Here is a 10,178-nt window from a genome sequence, read left to right as displayed (position 1 = left end):
GTAGTGCCGAAGATATTACATTGGCTGTGACATTATAGTGGCCGGGACGTCACGGTTGCTGTAACGTCATGATGGCAATGACATCGCAATTGCTATGAAGTCACAAATAGCATGACTTCACAATGACTATGACAACACAAGGGCTATGATGTTACAGTGGCTATGATGTCACAATGGCTATGAGGACACAATGGCTATAACGGTACAATGTCTGTGATATTATTGTGACTATGACTTTACAAAGGCTATGACATTATTGTCGTTATGACGTCATAGTAGCGATGACGTTACCACGGCTCTGATGTTTTCATGGCCATGACGACGATGGCTATGATGACAATGAGTATGCCGACACAATGGCTAGGATATTACAGTTGCGATGACTTTACAGTGTATATGATATTACAAAGGTGACGACGTTTCAATGGCGATGACATTAATGTGGCTATGAGGTTTCAATGGCTATGACGTCACAATGCCTATGACATAACAATGGCTATGATGTCACAATGGCTCTTACGGGACAGTGGAAATGACTATGCTATCTCTATGACATTGTGGGGCCAATCACGTTACGATGGCCGTGACATTATAGTGGCTATGCCATCACAATGTCTCTGACATCATGATGGTTAGGAAGTCAACGGCGATTACATAACAATGTCTATGAAACTACAGTGGCTTTGACCTTACAGTAGATATGATGTTATAGTCGCTGTGATGTCACAATGGCTATGACATCACAGTTTCTATGACATCATAGCGGCTATGACATTCCAATGGCCATGAGATCACAATGGCTATCTAGCTACAATTGCTATGCCATCAGAGTGGCCATGACTTTATAGTAACTCTGACGTTGCAATGGCTCAGACATCACAATGGCTATGACATCCAAATGGCTATGGCGTTAAATTTGCAATGACTTAAATATGTCTGTGTCATTACGGTGCCCGTGACGTCACAATGGCTGGGACATGATCGTGGCTATGACGATGCAATTCCTGTGGCATTGTAGTAGCTGTGACTTTTCAATGGCTATGAAATTAAAGTGGGTATGACGTCACAATGGCGCAGTCATCACTATGGCTATGACTTGATAATGGCCGTGACATCACAATTGCTACGAAGTCACACTTGATATGGCTTCACGTTTATGTGATGTCACAACAGCTATGATGTTAAAATTGCTATGTCACAACTGCTACAACGTCACAATTCCTATGGCGTTGCACTGGGTCTGATATTATCATGACTATGACCTTATAAAAGCTATGACATTATAGTGGGAAGGACGTCCCAATGGCTACGAAGTTACAATGGCTCTGATGTTATGATGGCTAGGACGTGACGATGGGTATATTGAAAATGGCTACGCCGACACAATGGCTACGATATTACAAATATTATTTCTTTCAGACTCTGTGACCTTAAAAATGCTACGCCGTCTCAATGGCTGTGACGGGATAGTGGCTATGAGGTTACAATGGCTATTATATCACAATGGGTCTGAAGGCACAATGGATATGGCACTAGACTGGCTAGGCCATTACTATGGATCCGAGGTTTCATTGCCTATGACACTACAGTAGCTATGATATTGCAAGAGCCACGACTTTCCAGTAGATATGATGTGCTAGTGGCTATGACATCACAAATGGTATGAAGTCTCAATTGAAGGCCTTCACAATGACTATGATATCAAAAGGGCTACGATGTTCCAATTGCTATGACGTCACAGTGGCTAGGACGTCACAATGGCTATGACAATACAGTGGGAATGACTTTACTATGTCTATTGCATGGTAGTGCCGAAGATATTACATTGGCTGTGACATTATAGTGGCCGGGACGTCACGGTTGCTGTAACGTCATGATGGCAATGACATCGCAATTGCTATGAAGTCACAAATAGCATGACTTCACAATGACTATGACATCACAAGGGCTATGATGTTACAGTGGCTATGATGTCACAATGGCTATGAGGACACAATGGCTATAACGGTACAATGTCTGTGATATTATTGTGACTATGACTTTACAAAGGCTATGACATTATTGTCGTTATGACGTCATAGTAGCGATGACGTTACCACGGCTCTGATGTTTTCATGGCCATGACGACGATGGCTATGATGACAATGAGTATGCCGACACAATGGCTAGGATATTACAGTTGCGATGACTTTACAGTGTATATGATATTACAAAGGTGACGACGTTTCAATGGCGATGACATTAATGTGGCTATGAGGTTTCAATGGCTATGACGTCACAATGCCTATGACATAACAATGGCTATGATGTCACAATGGCTCTTACGGGACAGTGGAAATGACTATGCTATCTCTATGACATTGTGGGGCCAATCACGTTACGATGGCCGTGACATTATAGTGGCTATGCCATCACAATGTCTCTGACATCATGATGGTTAGGAAGTCAACGGCGATTACATAACAATGTCTATGAAACTACAGTGGCTTTGACCTTACAGTAGATATGATGTTATTGTCGCTGTGATGTCACAATGGCTATGACATCACAGTTTCTATGACATCATAGCGGCTATGACATTCCAATGGCCATGAGATCACAGTGGCTATCTAGCTACAATGGCTATGCCATCAGAGTGGCCATGACTTTATAGTAACTCTGACGTTGCAATGGCTCAGACATCACAATGGCTATGACATCCAAATGGCTATGGCGTTAAATTTGCAATGACTTAAATATGTCTGTGTCATTACGGTGCCCGTGACGTCACAATGGCTGGGACATGATCGTGGCTATGACGATGCAATTCCTGTGGCATTGTAGTAGCTGTGACTTTTCAATGGCTATGAAATTAAAGTGGGTATGACGTCACAATGGCGCAGTCATCACTATGGCTATGACTTGATAATGGCCGTGACATCACAATTGCTACGAAGTCACACTTGATATGGCTTCACGTTTATGTGATGTCACAACAGCTATGATGTTAAAATTGCTATGTCACAACTGCTACAACGTCACAATTCCTATGGCGTTGCAATGGCTATGATATGATCATGACTATGACGTTTTAAAAGCTATGACATTATAGTGGGTAGGACGTTCCAGTGGCTATGAATTTGCAATGGCTCTGATGTTATATTGGCTACGACGTGACTGTGGCTATATTGAAAATGGCTACGCCGACACAATGGCTACGATATTACAAATATTATTACATTCCGAAGTCTGTGACCTTACAAATGCTACGCCGTCTCAATGGCTGTGACGGGATAGTGGCTATGAGGTTACGATGGCTCTGATATCACAATGGGTCTGAAGGCACAATGGATATGGCACTAGAGTGGTTGGGACATTACTATGGATCCGAGGTTTCATTGCCTATGACACTACAGTAGCTATGATATTGCAAGAGCCATGACTTTCCAGAAGATATGATGTGCTAGTGGCTATGACTTCACAAATGGTATGAAGTAACAATTGACAGGCCTTCACAATGCCTAAGATATCACAAGGGCTCCGATGTTCCAATTGCTATGATGTCACAATGGCTAGGACGTCACAATGGCTATGACAATACAGTGGGAATGACTTTACTATGTCTATTGCATGGTAGTGCCTTAGATATTACATTGGCTGTGACATTATAGTGGCCAGGACGTCACGGTTGCTGTAACGTCATGATGGCAATGACATCGCAATTGCCATGAAGTTCAAATGGCATGACTTCACAATGACTATGACATCACTAGGTCTATGATATTACGGTCGCTATGATTTCACAATGGCTATGAGGACACAATGGCTATAACGGTACAATGTCTGTGATATTATTGTGACTATGACTTTACAAAGGCTATGACATTATTGTGGTTATGACGTCATAGTAGCTATGACGTTACCACAGCTCTGATGTTTTCATGGCCATGATGACGATGGCTATGATGACAATGAGTATGCTGACACAATGGCTAGGATATTATAAAGGCGATGACTTTACAATGTATAAGATATTACAAAGGCGACGACGTTTCAATGGCGATGACATTAATGTGGCTCTGAGGTTTCAATGGCTCTGACGTCACAATGCCTATGACATAACAATGGCTATGACGTCATAATGGCTCTTACGGGACAGTGGAAATGACTATACTATCTCTATGACATTGTGGGGCCTATCACGTTACGATGGCCGTGACATTATAGTGGCTATGCCATCACAATGTCTATGACATCATGATGGTTATGAAGTCAACGGCGATGACATAACAATGCCTATGAATCTACAGTGGCTTTGACCTTACAGTAGATATGATGTTATAGTCGCTGTGATGTCACAATGGCTATGACATCACAGTTTCTATGACATCATAGTGGCTATGACATTCCAATGGCCATGAGATCACAGTGTCTCTCTAGCTACAATGCCTATGCCATAAGAGGGGCCATGACTTTATAGTAACTCTGACGTTGCAATGGCTCAGACATCACAATATCTATGACATCAAAATAGCTATGACGTTAAATTTTCAATGACTTAAATATGTCTGTGTCATTACGGTGCCCGTGACGTCACAATGGCTGTGACATGATCTTGGCTATGACGATATAATTCCTGTGGCATTGTAGTAGCTGTGACTTTTCAATGGCTATGAAATTAAAGTGGGTATGACGTCCCAATGGCGCCGTCATCACTATGCCTATGACTTGATAATGGCCGTGACATCACAATTGCTACGAAGTCACACTTGATATGCCTTCACGTTTATGATGTCACAACAGCTATGATGTTAAAATTGCTATGTCACAACTGCCACAACGTCACAATTCCTATGGCGTTGCAATGGCTCTGATATTATCATGACTATGACGTTATAAAAGCTATGACATTATAGTGGGTAGGACGTCCCAGTGGCTACGAAGTTACAATGTCTCTGATGTTATGATGGCTACGACGTGACGATGGCTATATTGAAAATGGCTACGCCGACACAATGGCTACGATATTACAAATATTATTACTTTCCGATGTCTGTGACCTTACAAATGCTACGCCGTCTCAATGGCTGTGACGGGATAGTGGCTATGAGGTTACAATGGCTCTGATATCACAATGGGTATGAAGGCACAATGGATATGGCACTCGAGTGGTGGGCCATTACTATGGATTCGAGGTTTCATTGCCTATGACACTACAGTAGCTATGATATTGCAAGAGCCAGGAATTTCCAGGAGATATGATGTGCTAGTGGCTATGACACACAAATGGTATGAAGTCACAATTGACAGGCCTTCACAATGCCTATGATATCACAAGGGCTCCGATGTACCGATTGCTATGACGTCACAGTGGCTAGGACGTCACAATGGCTATGACAATACAGTGGGAATGACTTTACTATGTCTATTGCATGGTAGTGCCTAAGATATTACATTGGCTGTGACATTACAGTGGCCAGGACGTCACGGTTGCTGTAACGTCATGATGGCAATGACATCGCAATTGCTATGAAGTCACAAATGGCATGACTTCACAATGACTATGACATCACAAGGGCTTTGATGTTACAGTGGCTATGATGTCACAATGGCTATGAGGACACAATGGCTATAACGGTACAATGTCTGTGATATTATTGTGACTATGACTTTACAAAGGCTATGACATTATTGTGGTTATGACGTCATAGTAGCTATGACGTTACCACGGCTCTGATGTTTTCATGGCCATGATGACGACAGCTATGATGACAATGAGTATGCCGACACAATGGCTAGGATATTACAAATGCGATGACTTTACAAAGTATATGATATTACAAAGGTGACGCCGTTTCAATGGCGATGACATTATTGTGGCTATGAGGTTTCAATGGCTATGACGTCACAATGCCTATGACATAACAATGGCTATGACGTCACAATGGCTCTTACGGGACAGTGGAAATGACTATACTATCTCTATGTCATTGTGGGGCCTATCACGTTATGATGGCCGTGACATTATAGTGGCTATGCCATCACAATGTCTCTGACATCATGATGGTTATGAAGTCAACGGCGATGCCATAACAATGTCTATGAAACTACAGTGGCTTTGACCTTACAATAGATATGACGTTATCGTCGCTGTGATGTCACAATGGCTATGACATCACAGTTTCTATGACATCATAGTGGCTATGACATTCCAATGGCCATGAGATCACAGTGGCTATCTAGCTACAATGGCTATGCCATCAGAGTGTCCATGACTTTATAGTAACTCTGACGTTGCAATGGCTCAGACATCACAATGGCTATGACATCAAAATGGCTATGACGTTAAATTTGCAATGACTTAAATATGTCTGTGTCATAACGGTGCCCGTGACGTCACAATGGCTGTGACAGGATCGTGGCTATGACGATGCAATTGCTGTGGCATTGTAGTAGCTGTGACTTTTCAATGGCTATGAAATTAAAGTGGGTATGACGTCACAAAGGCGCCGTCATCACTATGGCTATGACTTGATAATGGCCGTGACATCACAATTGATACGAAGTCACACTTGATATGGCTTCATGTTTATGTGATGTCATAACAGCTATGATGTTAAAATTGCTATGTCACAACTGCTACAACGTCACAATACCTATGGCGTTGCAATGGATCAGATATTATCATGACTATGACGTTATAAAAGCTATGACATTATAGTGGGTAGGACGTCCCAGTGGCTATGAAGTTAAAATGGCTCTGATGTTATGATGGCTACAACGTGACGATGGCTATATTGAAAACGGCTACGCCGACACAGTGGCTACGATATTACAAATATTATTACATTCCGATGTCTGTGACCTTACAAATGCTACGCCGTCTCAATGGCTGTGACGGGATAGTGGCTATGAGGTTACAATGGCTATGATATCACAATGGGTATGAAGGCACAATGGATATGGCACTGGAGTGGCTAGGCCATTACTATGGATCCGATTTTTCATTGCCTATGACACTACAGTAGCTATGATATTGCAAGAGCCATGACTTTCCAGTAGATATGATGTGCTAGTGGCTATGACATCACAAATGGTATGAAGTCACAATTGACAGGCCTTCACAATGACTATGATATCACAAGGGCTACGATGTTCCAATTGCTATGACTTCACAATGGCTAGGACGTCACATTGACTATGACAATACAGTGGGAATGACTTTACTATGTCCTTTGAATGGTAGTGCCTAAGATATTACATTGGCTGTGACATTATAGTGGCCAGGACGTCACGGTTGCTGTAACTTCATGATGGCAACGACAACGCAGTTGCTATGAAGTCACAAATGGCATGACTTCACAATGACTATGACATATCAAGGGCTATGATGTTACAGTGGCTATGACGTCACAATGGCTATGAGGACACAATGGATATAACGGTACAATGTCTGTGATATTATTGTGACTATGACTTTACAAAGGCTATGACATTATTGTGGTTATGACGTCATAGTAGCTATGACGTTACCGCGGCTCTGATGTTTTCATGGCCATGAAGACGATGGCTATGATGACAATGAGTATGCCGACACAATGGCTAGGATATTACAAATGCGAAGACTTTACAATGTATATGATATTAAATAGGTGACGCCGTTTCAATGGCGATGACATTAATGTGGCTATGAGGTTTCAATGGCTATGACGTCACAATGCCTATGACATAACAATGGCTATGACGTCACAATGGCTCTTACGGGACAGTGGAAATGACTATACTGTGTCCTTGGCATTGTGGGGCGTATCACGTTTCAATGGCCGTGACATTATAGTGGCTTTCCCATCTCAATGTCTCTGAAAGCATGATGGTTTTGAAGTCAACGGCGATGACATAACAATGTCTATGAAACTACAGTGGCTTTGACCTTACAGTAGATATGATGTTATAGTCGCTGTGATGTCACAATGGCTATGACATCACAGTTTCTATGACATCATAGTGGCTATGACATTCCAATGGCCATGAGATCACAGTGGCTTCTAGCTACAATGGCTATACCATCAGAGTGGCCATGACTTTCTAGTAACTCTGACGTTGCAATGGCTCAGACATCACAATGGCTATGACATCAAAATAGCCTTGGCGTTAAATTTGCAATGACTTAAATATGTCTGTGTCACTACGGTGCCCGTGACGTCACAATGGCTGTGACATGATCGTGGCTATGACGATGCAATTCCTGTGGCATTGTAGTAGCTGTGACTTTTCAATGGCTATGAAATCAAAGTGGGTATGACCTCACAATGGCGCCGTCATCACTATGGCTATGACTTGATAATGGCCGTGACATCACAATTGCTACGAATCACACTTGATATGGCTTCACGTTTACGTGATGTCACAACAGTCATGATGTTAAAATTGCTATGTCACAACTACTACAACGTCACAATTCCTATGGCATTGCAATGGCTGTGATATTATCATGACTATGACGTTATAAAAGCTATGACATTAGAGTGGGTAGGACGTCCCAGCGGCTACGAAGTTACAATGGCTCTGATGTTATGATGGCTACGACGTGACGATGGCTATATTGAAAATGGCTACGCCGACACAATGGCTACGATATTACAAATATTATTACTTTCCGATGTCTGTGACCTTACAAATGCTACGCCGTCTCAATGGCTGTGACGGGATAATGGCTATGACGTTACAATGGCTATGATATCACAATGGGTCTGAAGGCACAATGGATATAGCACTATACTGGCTAGGCCATTACTATGGATCCCAGGTTTCATTGCCTATGACACTACAGTAGCTATGATATTGCAAGAGCCAGGACTTTCCAGTAGATATGATGTGCCAGTGGCTATGACATCACAAATGGTATGAAGTCACAATTGACAGGCCTTCACAATGACTATGATATCACAAGGGCTACGACGTTCCAATTGCTATGACGTCACAATGGCTATGACGTCACAATGGCTATGACAATACAGTGGGAATGACTTTACTATGTCTATTGCATGGTAGTGCCTAAGATATTACATTGGCTGTGACATTATAGTGGCCAGGTCGTCACGGTTGCTGTAATGTCATGATGGCAACGACAACGCAATTGCTATGAAGTCACAAATACATGACTTCACAATGACTATGACATCACAAGGGCTATGATGTTACAGTGGCTATGACGTCACAATGGCTATGAGGACAAAATGGCTATAACGGTACATTGTCTGTGATATTATTGTGACTATGACTTTACAAAGGCTATGACATTATTGTGGTTATGACGTCATAGTAGCTATGCCGTTACCACGGCTCTGAAGTTTTCATGGCCTTGATGACGATGGCTATGATGAAAATGAGTATGCCGACACAATAGCTATGATATCACAAATGCAATGACTTTACAATGTATATGATATTACAAATGTGACGACGTTTCAATGGCGATGACATTAATGTGGATATGAGGTTTCAATGGCTATGACGTCACAATGCCTATGACATAACAATGGCTATGACGTCACAATGGCTCTTACGGGACAGTGGAAATGACTATACTATCTCTATGACATTGTGGGGCCTATCACGTTACGATGGCCGTGACATTATAGTGGCTATGCCATCACAATGTCTCTGACATCATGATGGTTATGAAGTCAACGGCGATGACATAACAATGTCTATGAAACTACAGTGGCTTTGACCTTACAGTAGATATGATTTTATAGTCGCTGTGATGTCACAATGGCTATGACATCACAGTTTCTATGACATCATAGTGGCTATGACATTCCAATGGCCGTGAGATCACAGTGGCTATCTAGCTACAATGGCTATGTCATCAGCGTGGCCATGACTTTATAGTAACTCTGACGTTGCAATGGCTCAGACATCACAATGGCTATGACATCAAAATGGCTATGGCGTTAAATTTGCAATGACTTAAATATGTCTGTGTCATTACTGTGCCCGTGACGTCACAATGGCTGGGACATGACCGTGGCTATGACGATGCAATTCCTGTGGCATTGTAGTAGCTGTGACTTTTCAATGGCTATGAAATTAAAGTGGGTATGACGTCACAATGGCGCCGTCATCACTATGGCTATGACTTGATAATGGCCGTGACATCACAATTGCTACGAAGTCACACTTGATATGGCTTCACG

This window comes from Myotis yumanensis, unplaced genomic scaffold, assembly GCF_028538775.1.
Source record: "Myotis yumanensis isolate MYYU_CA2020_CCGP unplaced genomic scaffold, mMyoYum1.0.hap1 SCAF_26, whole genome shotgun sequence".
In the NCBI taxonomy this organism is placed as follows: domain Eukaryota; kingdom Metazoa; phylum Chordata; class Mammalia; order Chiroptera; family Vespertilionidae; genus Myotis; species Myotis yumanensis.
The sequence above is the reverse complement of the archived record's forward strand: the minus strand, read 5'-3'. Positions refer to the sequence as shown.